The sequence below is a fragment of the Hemitrygon akajei genome, chromosome 4, assembly GCF_048418815.1.
Source record: "Hemitrygon akajei chromosome 4, sHemAka1.3, whole genome shotgun sequence".
Lineage (NCBI taxonomy): Eukaryota > Metazoa > Chordata > Chondrichthyes > Myliobatiformes > Dasyatidae > Hemitrygon > Hemitrygon akajei.
Window position 1 is genome coordinate 8,344,978 of NC_133127.1, and position 15,480 is coordinate 8,360,457.

Below are 15,480 nucleotides of genomic sequence, written 5' to 3' on the forward strand. Positions count from 1 at the left end.
ATGGAAAATTAGATGTGTTTTTGCAAATTTTGGTTTAAGACTCTGGTTTAAGACTGTGCTATTGTATGGAGAATGAGATTCTGGGAAGGCAGTGTTAAACCTTCAACCTATATTGGAATCTGAAAGGTTTAATTAAATCATTGTAATCATGGTACTTCAATGTATTAAGTAATTTTCACCTTTTGATTTAGTGATTACAAATTCCAGGACTGGGGGAATGAAAGGTCTGTGGTTTAAAATGTCATTTTCATGGTGAGATTGAACTTGCATTCTTATTTTTCGTTCTGTCCTTCACATGCCCAAGATTATGCTCTGAACATAGTAAAGTGCAGCTCAGTAACAGGCTCTTTGTCCCACAGTATTTGCATTGACCTTGATGCTATTTATGCCAATCCCTTTGGATTTAATACTTGATCCAAAATTCTGAATTTTTTTACCTGTGAAAATAAAATGAATTTTCTTAACCTGGTACAATTCTTTCCTTTTCATTAAAATAGAACTTAAACATGATCCTTATAATCAATTTAACTATGTAGTTTTTTTAAAAAAATAGGATTTATTTGAATTCAATTCAAAAGTAGATTTTAAAAAATTAATACAATTTAGTTTTGCTGAACAAAGTCCTCTTCCTGTTATATGAAGAGAACTTTGATGGTTTTGTGGTTGTGGCTTCCAAATACATTTTTAAAAATGCTGTAAGTAATCAGTAGATTGGGGAATTACTTAGGCGGAGAGAGAAACTTATGACCTGAAATCAGAGCCTGAGATCAGAAGCTGAAATATTAATATTCCTCTCTCCACAGAAAATGCCTGATTTTGAGTATTTCCAGCATCTGCTGTTTATATTTCCAAATGTTTGCATCTACACTAGATTACTTTTAGTTTTTAAACTTATTTCTCCTTTCTTATAGTATATCCATTTTAGTATTTAGATCACAAGAAACTCCATTAGTTTTAATAATGTGCAGTATTGTTTTCTCTGTGAAGGAGGGAATGGGTGAAATATTTTTACACACATGTATCTTAAGGTGAAATGTTTGATCGAGTGCATTAAGCCAGATTATTACAATTGTGTAATAGTTTGATCACTAGAAGATACTTGCAATTGTAGATCCTTTTATATCCTCCATTTAAAGATTTTTAATTGAAAATCACATCAAAATTACATTTTTCAGGCTATCTGATTGCAGTTTCAGAGTCATCATTTTTGACCTAGGTTCAACTTATACAGGCTTGCTAATAGGAAATAAATGGAGTAGGAATTGTTGATTTTATAATCACAGCAGTTGCTTGAATATAAAAGGCAACAATAAAATGTAGATTATGGCCATTTTCTCCACAAAGTAACCTATGTGATCAATTTCAATTTTGAAAAAAAGACTAGTTAAAGGAGTGAGGATCAAATAACCCAGTAACTTAATTAGTCTTAGCCATTGCAACATTAATCAGCTTTGTCAGCTTCTAATCTGTAAATTGTTGTGTTGTGTGGCGATAGGGAAAGAATGGTTTAATTGTTTAGCTTAGATTTATAATTCTGGAAGAGGGGGTTTCCCATAAAGCTAAGTTAATATTGGGATCTTCTTTGGTTTGGCTATCAGTGGATCAACTTTAGGATGTGTGGCATCTGTCATGCCTGGTTCATTCGAAAGGGCTGACCTGTTCTTATGCCATTCATGATAAGAACCTAAGAACATTTTATAATGTTAAGTTGCTCTGTACTAACAAGCTGAAAATGAATATGATGAATGACAGTCTTGGTACATTTTTGCACATCTGCAATGACAATAGGCACTTAAGGTCATTGCTCATCAAGTTAAGAGCATCTTTAAGCAAAGTCTATCAGTTGGGAGGCCTTAATAATTTTGTAATATTTAATGCAATCATGACTATAATTAAATCGTAATCTATACAGCGCAGTGATCATTCAACCTATTGTGCTGATATCAACTCTGAAGCTATTAATCAATTCGTCTCACTTACCTCATTTTTTTTTAAAGCTCTGAAATTTTCACATCTTCAAATACTTTAGCCAGTCTCTCATCTTTTATAATTATGCACAGTATAATTTATTTCCATGTTATCACTCTTTCTATTGTTAATTATCGTAATCAACAAAACTATATATTGTGTTATTTATTGCATCAAACTTCTATTTGTTGGAGTACCACCATGGCTGAAAAAGATGTATTCTCCTCCAGAGTACTAATGAATGATAGCTGTTTTGTAGTTTGGCCTTTTAGCTTTGTTACTATTGCAGAGATGGGAGAAGGATGAGAGGAGAGGATGAAGAGATGCTAAGACATGTCTGAAAGGAAGGAGACAGACAATGGTGGAACTAGCGACATTGCAAATTATCCCCATGTGAAGATTATTTCCCCATGGACCCATATGAAACTGTGCCATACTTAGCCTTTGTTTTCTTTGTTGCTTCATCTTTTTAAAAATAATACATTGTCTCATTGTACCTTCCAAAATGCATCATTTTGCAATCTGGCATTTCAGCAGTAACTTTCATCTTCTTTGAAATTGCACATTTGGTAAGATTTGGGCTGTTTTTAAAATATCAAAATCATTGCTGCAGACATCCCACCCTGCAAAAACTTATTTCAGGGAGGCAGCACCACCACCCCTGCCCCCCGCAACCCCATATCCCTCCCCCAGTTCGACCTCCAAGGGTGTATGTATACAGTACATTTGATTATGAAAGAACACAATAATTTAATGCTAATGCAGATAGCTTTTCTATTTCTTTTTCAAACTTTCCTTGTACCGTGATGTGGCTTGCTTGGCAGATTTGAGCATTTTGCCGGAAGTCTCAACCTCATAGCGGTCTGTGTCAATGAATTTGTTAATTTTGCAAGACATCAGATTCACAAGATTCACAATTACATTATATTATCATGGAGTCATTTTTTTTATTCCATTACAACTTTAAGCAAGTCTACAGGGAGTTTGGCCTCATCACGTAGAGTATCAATAGAGTAGCTCCTTAGCAGCTAGCCAACTAGTTTAAATAATGTTAGCTATGCTAATGAACAAATGACACCTGTTAAACTCACCTCAACATGTCTTTTACAGTCATTTAACCTACCATGGGCAATAGAAAAGTTACTGTTGCAAACAGGGCAGCAAGCAACGCTGTCATTATTTTTTATCCTTATTAGTCAGGGGTACACTTTAGTGTAGTCTGGGGTGAAGTACGTTTTATATTTTCTTTTTTTTGGAATACTCTGCCATGGTGCTGCAGGACACTAAAGTGAACTGATGGACAATGAAAGAGAGAGGTTTACTGTAAAGCCCACCCACAGAGAAAACTGATAGGTCCACTTAGCACAAAGAGAGACCGATCAGGATTCATTCATTCTCTCTCTCTATCTCTCTATCTCTTTCTTTCCCCTCACTTGCTCTCCAAAAGAAATCGATTTCCAGGATATTGTATATAATTTGCGGGCATCAGGGAGCCACTATCAATATGTGGGACGGGAGAGGTGGGATGCCTGTTGCTGAAGGTAACTTGATATTTGTTTTTTCAATTTACTCTCAAAAGTACTTTCAATATTTCTTTTTTTTGTAATTTATTTTTTTATTGAAGTTCAACAAACAAAAATTTCCATAAGATGTATTTCAGACATTGTACATATGGATCATATAATCATATATATCACAAAATCTCCACAAAGTATTTATCTTATAGAAAAGAGTGGAAAGAAAAAACAAGCAAAAGGAAAGAACTATGTACAAGTAGGGAGTGATATTTTTTTTTACAACAGATTCATTGATTTGTGAGAATAAAATCAGGCCAATGAGGCATTATGTAGTTAAACCATTTTTCCCAGTATGAATCAAATTGTTCCATCTTATGATTAACAGATGCTGTTATCTTCTCCATTTTGTAAATGTCCATTGTAATTTCCATCCATGTATTGAAAGTTGGGCTCTCCTGTGATAACTATTTCCTAGTAAGAGTCTTTTTACCAGCCACCAGCAGTATATTTATTAACTATTTATCTCTTTTCAACCATTCTTGAGGTATATATCCAAAATATATGGTTTTACTCTCCAAGGGTATTTCACATTTAAAGATGTCTTGTAGGGCATTGTGTATCCCCCTCCAATAGTTTTTGATAACAGGGCAGTCCCAAAAAATATGATAATGATTTGCATTTTGATTTCCACAATTTCTCCAGCAAACAGGGAGGTTACTATCATAATGGGATTTCTGAGAGGGTGTAATAAAATATCTTATCAAGTTTTTCCATCCAAACTCCCTCCATTTCTGTGAATTGGTACACTTCCATTGATATCTCCATATTGTTGTCCATTCTTCCTCAGATATAATTATCCCTCCTTCCTTCTCCCATTTTGTTTTAATGTATGAAGTCAAATGTGTTTTAAGATTTGACAACCCCTTGTACATGCTTGAAATGATTCTACTACCATTATCTGAATTATATGCTTTTCTAAAGAGCTCTATCAAGCATGTACTTGCCTTGGTTACATTTTTAAGCATTTTATTAACATATTGTCGCATCTGTAAATACCGATAAAAATCTTGTTTTTCTAATAAGTGTTTCTCTTTAAGCATTTCAAAACTGAACAGTGTTCCTTCTTTCATTATGTTGCAAAGAATTGTTATTCCTTTAGCTGTCCAGTCCTTAAATCTAGCATCCAGTTTATTTGGTGTAAAATCAGAGTTATATGCACACCATTTAAGAATTGCAATATCTCCCTCTAGATTATATTCTTTTATAGTAGTTTTCTATATTTTAAGAGTCAATTTCACCCATGGGTTATCAATAGTATTTATGTACCTTTGCAGGTTGTTATCAGCCAAAATTGCTTGTATGGGGATGGGAAGTACCCGCTCCTCAATGTTTTTCCATTGAGCATCATATGATGGGTTGCACCAACGTATCACAGCTCTCAACTGTGCTGCAAAATAATAATCTCTAAGAGAAGGTAGGCCCCATCCCCCCTTTTCCTTTGCTAATTGCAAAGTTTTGAGACGAACTCTAGGCCTTTTACCCTGCCAAATATACTTTGATAGCATCTTGTTCCATTCATTGAATTGATTTTGATTAATCTCTATTGGTAGGGTCTGAAAGAGATATAACAGTCTGGGCAGTATATTCATTTTAATAGACTCAATCCTTGAACTGAGACTGAAAAAAGGAATCAGGCTCCATCTTGCCGTATCTTCCTTAATTTTTTTATATAAAGGCTGATAATTACATTCTGATAATTTTGCCAAATCTTTTGGCATAATGATGCCCAAATATTTGAAAGGCTCTGTGTGCCATGCCCAGGGGTATCGACTTTCAATTTCTCTTGGTGGCTATAGTAATATGAAAGTAATTGGGTTTTGATCTTGTATCCTGATAATTGACCATATTGTTCAAAGGATTGCATCAATTTAGGTAAAGAGTATGTTGGTTTCCCTAGATAGATCAAAATGTCATCCGCATAACAAGCCAATTTATTCTCTGTCCCTTTAATAGTAATTCCCCTGATATCTTCATTTTGTCTGATGTATTGAGCTAATGGTTCCAGATATAATGCGAAGAGTAGCGGTGACCATGCAGAACCCTGTCTCGTGCCCCTTTCTAGGGTAAGACTATTTGATAAATATCCATTGATTTTAATCCTAGAAGTAGGATTGTCATATAGTGTCTGTATAGTTTTAATAATTGTGTCTTGGAAACCAAATCTATGTAAAACTCTGTAAAGAAAACTCCAATTAACCAAATCAAATGCTTTTTCAGCATCCACGCTTATCACTATTGCTTCGATTTTATTTTTTTGTATATGATCCATAATGTGAAGTGTCCTTTGTATATTGTCTTGAGTCTGGCGTTGTTGTATAAAGCCTGTCTGATCATTACGTATCAGTATGGGTAGAAACTCCTCTAATCGTTTGGCCATGATGGAGATAAATAACCTATAATCTACATTAAGAACGGATATTGTTCTAAATGACCCGCATTCCATTTTATCCTTGCCTTCTTTTGGTATAGCTGAGATTATTGCTTCCTTCCAACTGGGTGGCATTTGTGCCTTTTTTGGAGCCCAGTTCAGTGTGGGGAGTAAAACAGGAATTAACTTATTTTTAAATTCTTTGTACCACTCTGCCGTATACCCATCTGATCCTGGTGACTTGCTTAATTTAGGCCTTCTAACTGCAGCTTTTAATTCAACTTTAGTTATGTCAGCAGCCATCATTCTATTTTGTTCTTCGCTTAAAGTGGGTAACTCTAGAGAATTCAAGAAGGTGTCAATTTGGGTTATGCTTCCCACTGGAACTTTGGAATATAGTGTTTTGTAAAACACTTCAAAGGCTTCTTGAATTTCACTTAGCTTATTTTTTCTCATTCTCATTCTTGGGTCCCTAATTCTATGAAGTGTATTTTCTGCCTTTTTTTTTCAGTTTCCACGCCAGTATTTTCATAGGTTTCGATCCACTTTCATAATGTCTCTGTTTCAGAAACACTAAGTTTTTCCTGATTTCTTGCGTAGCCAAATTATTTATTTCATTCCTAATTCTTTTAATTTCCCCTAATGTATCCTGTGCCAAATTGAATTTGTGTTTTTTTTCTCTAGTTCCTTCAGCCTATTTTGTAATTCCTCTGATGCTTTATTCGTTATTTTTTTCTTAAATGAAGATATCGCTATAATTTTCCCTCTTAAGACCGCCTTCAGAGTATCCCATAAAATGGGAGGTGAAACCTCTCCATTATCATTAAATTCTAAGTAGAGACCAATTTCTTTTTTAATTTGTTCCTTAAAGTATGGATCATTGAGTAGACTTGAATTTAGTTTCCAAATAGTATTCTTTGGTTGTAAGTCAAAATCAACAGATAAATATATAGGCGCATGGTCACTTACATCTATAGTCCCAATTCCACAGGTTTTTATTTTGTCTTTGTCTTTTTCAAATGTTGTGAAATAGTCTATTGTATATACAGATTGTGGAGCAGAATAATGAGTGTAATCCCTTCTGTCGGGGAAAAGGTCCCTCCATATATCAATTAAACCAACATCCTCAAAAAGCATATTAACTTTCTTATGTAAAGATTTTGTTTCATAGGTTTTTCTATTGGAAGAGTCTAAGTTTGGTTGTAATTGTAAATTTAAGTCTCCCCCACATATCAGGAGACCTTCTGTTTCTGTTACCATAATATCTGTAATTTTCTGAAAGAAACCAATATCACTTCCCTGGGGTGCGTATATATTCAATAGAGTAACTGAATTGCCATCTATACTCCCCCTTACCAGAATATATCTGCCTTCTTTATCTCCCATTTTGAATATTTTTTCAAATTTTAGCTTACTTGAGATAAGAATAGCAACTCCTCTCCTATGTCCTGATTTATACGAGGAGAAAAACAGATTAGTGAAGCCCATTCTCTTTAGTTTTTTATGCTCATTGTCAGTTAAATGAGTTTCCTGTAAATATACTACATGGGCTTGTTCTTTTTTCATTTTGGATAAAATTCACTTACGTTTGATTGGATTTAATAGCCCAGTTACATTAAAAGAAATGAATTTTACCTTGTCCTTAGCCATCTGTATTTATCTGTCAATGTATCATTGAAATTAGAATAAAACTTAATTGATCTACTCCCTGAACAAATAAGAACCAAGAAACTCAAATAATAACAAAAATGGCAACGAACGTGCGATTCCAAGGCTGAGGTGTCTAGCAGATGACCCTGCGTTGAGCTAGAGGAAATGTCTAGCTGTGGGGGATAACCCCTCCTACTTGTGAGTTGACGGCCCCCATTGCAGTATTCATTAAAGTCAGTGAACAAATCCATTACACAGAACAGATTTCCCTGTGTACTCCTCCTATATAATATATATATATATATATGCACACACACACACAAATATATATATATATATATATATATATATATATATATATATGCATACATATACACACACACACATTACACACATACACATATATGCACACACACACACACACACACACACACACACACACACACACACACACACACACACACACACACACACACATATATATATTCTCATTTTGGTGGGGAAAAAGGAGTAAGTGAGTGAATAAAGAATAACAACTAAGTAATATAAAATCCACATTATAATAAGTATTTCTCAAGATAGATATATCACCATGTACTTTTGCTTCTGTTTAGCTTCTGAACATTATTAAAGTTAGCCGAACCTTATGGCTCTTCTGAAGGGGGTGAGGGCTGTCTTTGGGAAACTCCCGGTCTCTTCCTGATATGTTTCTCTTGGCCTCCTCCCGTCTCCTGCCTTCTCATTTCTCACACTATTTCCCAAGCCGAGCAGGACAATTCCTCAGCCAGGCTTTCCTTTGTTTTGGTCATGCTGACGGGCAACCCTCTGGCCTTCAGGTCTGTAGTCGCCTCTTCCACTGTCTGGTAGAACTGTGTCCCGATGCCATAAAACACTCGAAGTTTAGCAGGGTACGGAGTTTGAAATCTAATCTTATTTTGCTTTAATACTCGCTTTACTTCGGAGTATTCTTTGCATTTCTGGAGGACCGCGGTGGAGGTAACCTTGGTCAAAATATATTAATTTATCCTCTAAAAACACTCTCTTCTTACCCCAAGCCCTTCGTAGAATCTCCGCCTCGGTGCTGTAACGAAGGAATTTTATTATTATTGAGCGTGGCTTTCTATCCTGGGTAGGTTTTGGGACTAACGCACAGTGGGCCCTTTTGACCTCCAGCATCATAGCCGGGGGAAGATCCAGAGCATCCCGCAGTAACTTTCCAACAAACTCCATCATAGATGAGCCCTCCGCTCCTTCGGGAACGTTGTAGATTCTGATATTTTTCCGCCGTGATCTTTCCTCCAGGTCAAGCTTTTTACCTTCTTGGTGATGTATTATTTTTATTGTCTTGCTCAGTATCCGTTCCACGTTTTGAACGCAATCTTGCACCTTCTCAATGCGAGTCTCTGCCACCGCTATTTTTTGATTAATGCTGGCGAGCTCTGCCTTACTATCACGGAGCTGCTGCTCTACTTCTTTCCGGAACTCCCTTATCTCTTTAAGGATTTCGAAAATATTAGCCGATTCGCCTGAACAAGGCCCAGCGTCTGCCTCGCTAGCACGTGGTTGGGTAGGAGAGCTGCTCGCTGCACTCCTCTCGGATGCAGGCTCCACAGTGTCACTTTTATAAATTCTATTTCTTCTCCCCATTCTTGCCCCTCTTTTCAGTTCAAATATTTTTTGAAAAAATATTATATTTGATGGGTTAATGGGGCTTAATATGTGTTTTTTCCGGAGGAGCTAGTGACTTAAGCTGCCATTCTCGACGATGACGTCACCGGAAACACCTACTTTAAATTTTTCAACGGTTTTCAACGGTTCTTTAAATCGCAGCAAGAGGCAGAGAGGGAAGAGGTAAAAGAAGCACAGAGAGAAGCTTTTTTTTAACTGATCACAGCAAAGAGGCTAGACAGCGCAGGCGCGTGATGTAGCGCGCTAAAGGTTTAAAAAGAAAGACCACCATACACAGCGGCCATCGTTGTAGTGGCCATTGTCGGAGTGGACTGAGGAAGAGTGGGACGGCTTTGGCTCAATCAGGCTTCGGCGAGAACAGGCAGAGGCGAGGTTGAACAGAGCACGACTGCACAAGCACATGAAAGTCGGCCAGTGAGGCAGTGGGCAAATTTAAATAGTGAACAGAGGCTGACTGTGAGCTTCACTCCAGGTGAGGTAAGGCTGGGTAAGCTCCTTTAATTAATCTAATTAGATTAGGAGTAGGTAATGGAGGCAGCAGTTAGGGCAGTTGAGTGCTCCGTTTGCAGTATGTGGGAAGTCAGGGCGAGCACAGCTGTCCCTGATGACTACACTTGCGAAAAGTGCATCCAGCTGCAGCTCCTGACAAACCGTGTTAGGGAACTGGAGCTGGATGAACCGGATCATTCGGGAGGCAGAGGCAGAAATAGACAGGAGTTTCAGGGAGAGAGTCACCCCTAAAAGTCAGGAGACAGGTAGTTGGGTGACTGTCAGGAGAGGGAAGGGGAATAGGCAGGAAGAGCAGAGCACCCCTGTGGCCGTTCCCATCAACAATAAGTATACCGTTTTGGATGCTGTTGGTGGGGACGACCTACCAGGGACAAGTTGCAGTGGTTACGTCTCTGGCACCGAGACTGGACCCTCAGCTCAAAGGGAAGGAGGGAAAAGAGGAGAGCAGTAGTGATAGGGGATTCAATAGTTAGGGCGATAGATAGGAGGTTCTGTGGAAGAGATCGAGAATCCCGGGTGGTCTGTTGCCTCCCTGGTGCCAGGGTCTGCGATATCTCGGATTGAGTTCTCAGTATTCTCAAAGAGGGAGGGTGAGCAGCCGGATGTCATGGTCCATGTAGGGACCAATGACGTGGGTAGGAAGAGTGAGGAGGTCCTGAAAGGTGAGTTTAGGGAGCTAGGTGCCAAGTTAAAGGACAGGACCTCCAGGATAGCAATCTCAGGATTGCTACCAGTGCCACATGCAGGTGGGTTTAGAAATAGTAAGATAGTGCAGATCAACACTTGGCTGAAGACATGGTGCAGGAGGGAGGGCTTCAGATTTATAGATAATTGGGTAGTTTTCCAGGGAAGGTGGGACCTGTTCTGGCAGGACAGTTTACATCTGAACTGGAGGGGGACAAATATACTTGCAGGTAGTTTTGCTAGAGAGGCTCCAGTGGATTTAAACTAGATATGAGGGGGGAGGGGAACCTGAGTGTAGGAACAGATGCATGGAAGAAGGAAGAAAAAGAAGACAGTAAAGTTCTTTGTACTGTTAGAGATAAACAGAGAGGAAGAGGTGGAGAATTTTTTAAATGCATTTATTTTAATGCTAGGAGCATTGTAAGAAAGGTGGATGAGCTTAGAGCATGGATAGATACCTGGAAATATGATGTTGTAGCTATTAGTGAAACATGGTTGCAGGAGGGGTGTGATTGGCAACTAAATATTCCTGGATTTTGTTGCTTCAGGTGTGATAGAATCGGAGGGACAAGAGGGGGAGGTGGTGCGTTGCTTGTCAGAGAAAATATTACAGCGGTGCTCTGGCAGGATAGATTAGAGGGCTCGTTTAAGGAGACTATTTGGATGGAATTGAGGAATGGGAAAGGTGTAGTAACACTTGTAGGGGTGTATTATAGACCACCTAATGGGGATTGAAAATTTGTGGGAGATTTTAATTTTCCACACATATACTGGGAACCTGTACTGTAAAAGGGATGGATGGTTTGGAGTTTGTAAAATGTGTGCAGGATAGTTTTTTGCAGCAATACATAGAGGTACTGACTAGAGAAGGGGCAGTGTTGGACCTTCTGTTAGGGAATGAAATAGGTCAGGTGACAGAGGTATGTGTTGGGGAGCACTTCGGGTCCAGTGATCACAAAGCCATTAGTTTCAATATAATTATGGAGAAGGATAGGACTGGACCCAGGGTTGAGATTTTTGATTGGAGAAAGGCTAACTTTGAGGAGATGCGAAAGGATTTAGAAGGAGTGGATTGGGACAATTTGTTTTATGGGAAGGATGTAATAGAGAAATGGCAGTAATTTAAAGGTGAAATTTTGAGGGTACAGAATCTTTATGTTCCTGTTAGGTTGAAAGGAAAGGTTAAAAGTTTGAGAGACCTATGGTTTTCAAGGGATATTGGATACTTGGTTCAGAAAAAGAGAGATATCTACAATAAACATAGGCAGCATGGAGTAAATGAGGTGCTCGAGAAACATAAGGAATGTAAGAAGAATCTTAAGAAAGAAATTAGAAAAGCTAAAAGAAGATATGAGGTTGCTTTGGTAAGTAAGGTGAAAATAAATCCGAAGGGTTTCTGCAGTTGTATTAATAGCAAAAGGATAGTGAGGGATAAAATTGGTCCCTTGGAGAATTAGATTGGACAGCTATGTGTGGAGCCGAAAGAGATGGGGGAGATTTTGAACAATTTCTTCGGTATTCACTAAGGAAAAGGATATTGAATTTTTTAAGGTAAGAAAAAAAAGTAGGGAAGTTATGGAAACTATGACGATTAAAGAGGAGGAAGTACTGGCGCTTTTAAGGAATATAAAAGTGGATAAATCTCTGGGTCCTGACAGGATTTTCCCTCGGACCTTGAGGGAGGTTAGTGTAGAAAATAGCAGGGTCTCTGACGGAAATATTTCAAATGTCATTAGAAACTTCTGTAATTACTTGAAAACGCAATAAAAAAAAAGTTTAAAAAAAAACGTCATTAAAAACAGGGATGGTGCCAGAGCATTGGCGTATTGCTCATGTGGTTCCATTGTTTAAAAAGGGTTCTAAGAGTAAACCTAGCAATTATAGGCCTGTTAGTTTGACGTCAGTGGTGAGTAAATTAATGGAAAGTATTCTTAGAGATGGTATATATAATTATCTGGATAGACAGGGTCAGATTAGGAACAGTCAGCATGGGTTTGTGCGTGGAAGGTCCTGTTTGCCAAATCTTATTGAATTTTTTGCAGAGGTTACGAGGAAAGTTGACAAGGGTAAAGCAGTGGATGTTGTCTATATGGACTTCAGTAAGGCCTTTGACAAGGTTCCGCACGGAAGGTTAGTTAGGAAGGTTCAATCATTAGGTATTAATATTGAAGTAGTAAAATGGATTAAACAGTGGCTGGATTGGAGATGCCAGAGATTAGTGGTGGATAACTGTTTGTCAGGTTGGAGGCCAGTGACTAGTGGTGTGCCTCAGGGTCCAAATGTTGTTTGTCATATACATTAATGACCTGGATGATGGGTGGTAAATTGGATTAGTAAGTATGCAGATGATACTAAGGTAGGTGGCATTGTAGATAATGAAGTAGGTTTTCAAAATTTGCAGTGAGATTTAGGTCAGATAGAAGAGTGGGCTGTATGATGGTAGATGGAGTTTAATGCTGATAAGTGTGAGGTGCTACATTTTGGTAGGAATAATCCAAATAGGACATACATGGTATTGGTAAGGCCAAATTTGGAGTATTGTATACAGTTCTGGTCACTGAATTATAGGAAAGATGTCAACAAAATAGAGAGAGTACAGAGAAGATTTACTAGAATGTTACCTGGGTTTCAGGACCTAAGTTACAGAGAAAGGTTGAACAAGTTAGGTCTTTATTCTTTGGAGCGTAGAAAGTTGAGGGGGGACTTGATTGAGGAATTTAAAATTATGAAACGGATAGATAGAGTTGACGTGGATAGGCTTTTTCCATTGAGCGTAGGGGAGATTAAAACAAGAGGACATGAGTTGAGAGTTGGGGGCTAAAGTTTAAGGGTAACATGAGGGGGAATTTCTTTACTCAGAGAATGGTAGCTGTGTGGAATGAGCTTCCAGTAGAAGTGGTAGAGGCAGGTTCGGTGTTGTCATTTAAAGTAAAATTGGATGGGTATATGGACAGGAAAGGAATAGAGGGTTTTGGGCTGAGTGCGGGTCAGTGGGACTAGGTGAGAGTAAGCGTTCGGCGTGGACTAGAAGGGTGGAGATGGCCTGTTTCCGTGCTGTAATTGTTATATGGTTATATATTGTTATAAATTGCTGTGTTCATTCTTTGAAAGCAACTGCCACCTACTGGCAACCTAAAGGCAGTACATTTATTTCAATGCTGTTATTTTTGAGTCAGTTTTTCAGTTAAATTGTTTGAACAAGACTTGTAGAACTTGTTTTGTTACAAAGTTGTATTGAGAACACACACACACACACACACACACACACACACACACACACACACACACACACACACACACACACACACACACACACACACACACACACACACACACACACACACACACACACACACACACACACACACACACACACACACACACACACACACACACACACACACACACACACACACACACACCAGTTCTTGATATTTGCTCAGAATCTTTCCCCTTTTACTTAATTTGTCTTAAGCTGTGTTCACCAGTGAACTGGTCCCAACAACCAGCGTTTATCCTATCGTCCTCTGAACCTGTTCTATTCATGTATTTATCCAAATGACTTCTAAACTTTGCTAATAGGCCTGCCACGACCACTGTTTCTGGTTCTTGCTTGAAGAAGCTGTGCTTGATGTCCCTTTTAAATCTTTTAACTTTGATTTTAAACCTATGCCCTCTTGTTTCTAGCACCCTGTCTCTAGTAAAAGACTAGATGCTTTCACCCTGTCTGTGTCCTTCACGATCTTATGTAACTCTGTCTGGTCACTTAACAATCTCCTATATTCTGGGGAATAAAGTCCTAGTCTACACAATCTCTCCTTGTAACTCAGGACACATGTTCAGACAACATCTTTGTAAATCTTTTCTGCATTCTTTTTAGTTCAGTAACATCGTTGCTATAGTAGAGCGAGCAAAACTGTGCACAATACTTCAAGTGAGGCCTCACAAACATGTTGTGTAACTGCACGCATCTTTCCAATACATTCAGTGCCCTGACTGATGAAAGCCAGCATGCTAAATACCTTCTTCACTATGCCATCTACACTGCTCTTGACTTCTGCATCCATATGTACAGAGAGATTCTCCAAGATACTAATAATCACTACATAAGTTTTTGTCTGGTTTGATCTCCTTAAATGCAATACCTCACATTTATCAGGATTGGAAGCCATTTGCTCACATACCTAACTGATTGAGATCTCCCTGTATTCTCTCATTGGCTATTCTCAGTCTTTACAGACACCACTTTCTACCTGAAACACACTGCTGAGCAGGCTTGCATTTTTGAAGGACGTTGTAATTGAGATGTGTGACACATTCACATGTCCACAAACACTGGATTGGAATTGGTTTATTATAGTCACTTGTATTGAGATATAATGCTAAGCATGTCTTGCTTAGGGTCTATACAAATCAAAGTATTACAGTGCAATGAGCTAGAACAAGTTTTTAAAAATGTGCAAAATAAAAGTAACACCTACAGAGAAAGTGCAGTACAAATAAGCAATAAGGTGCAAGATCACAATGAGGTAGATTGTAGTCTACATTAGCACCTGTGGTCCTTGCCCTTCTGTATGCATCTGAGACTTTATGAAAAAGAACCACAGCAAAGATAACACCAGCACAACTTCCATAAAATGCTTCCAAATCTATTGGAAGGATAAGCAAAGCAAAGTCAGCATGTTCTATAAGACCAAGATCCCCAGCACAAAGGCCGTAATGTCCTAGTCTGTCCCTCCCTAAAGATGGTGGTAAAAAAGCATACTGGCATCCTTATCTTCATCACTAGGGGCATGGTGTATAAGAGTTCCAAGTCATGTTCTCAGTGTGAAAAGATCTCAGTTTAGGCTACACTTTAAATATTGTATATAGTTTTGTTGCATTACTACAGGAAGGATATGGAAGTTTTGCAGACATTTCAGAAGAGGTTTACTAGGATGGTGCCTGGGTTAGAGAGCAATAGCATCATAGTGTAACGTGTCCGTAACAGGCCCTTCAGCCAATCGCAGCATCCTCCCTGCAGTCACAGTTGCC

The 15,480-nt window shown here is 38.3% G+C and overlaps 1 protein-coding gene across 1 annotated transcript in view; it reads left to right on the forward strand.

Moving 5' to 3' along the window:
* The window catches only part of LOC140725868 (catenin alpha-2-like), a 212,821-nt gene that overhangs the window by 160,748 nt on the left and 36,593 nt on the right, over positions 1-15,480 (forward strand). The gene's annotated exons all lie outside the window — the stretch shown is intronic.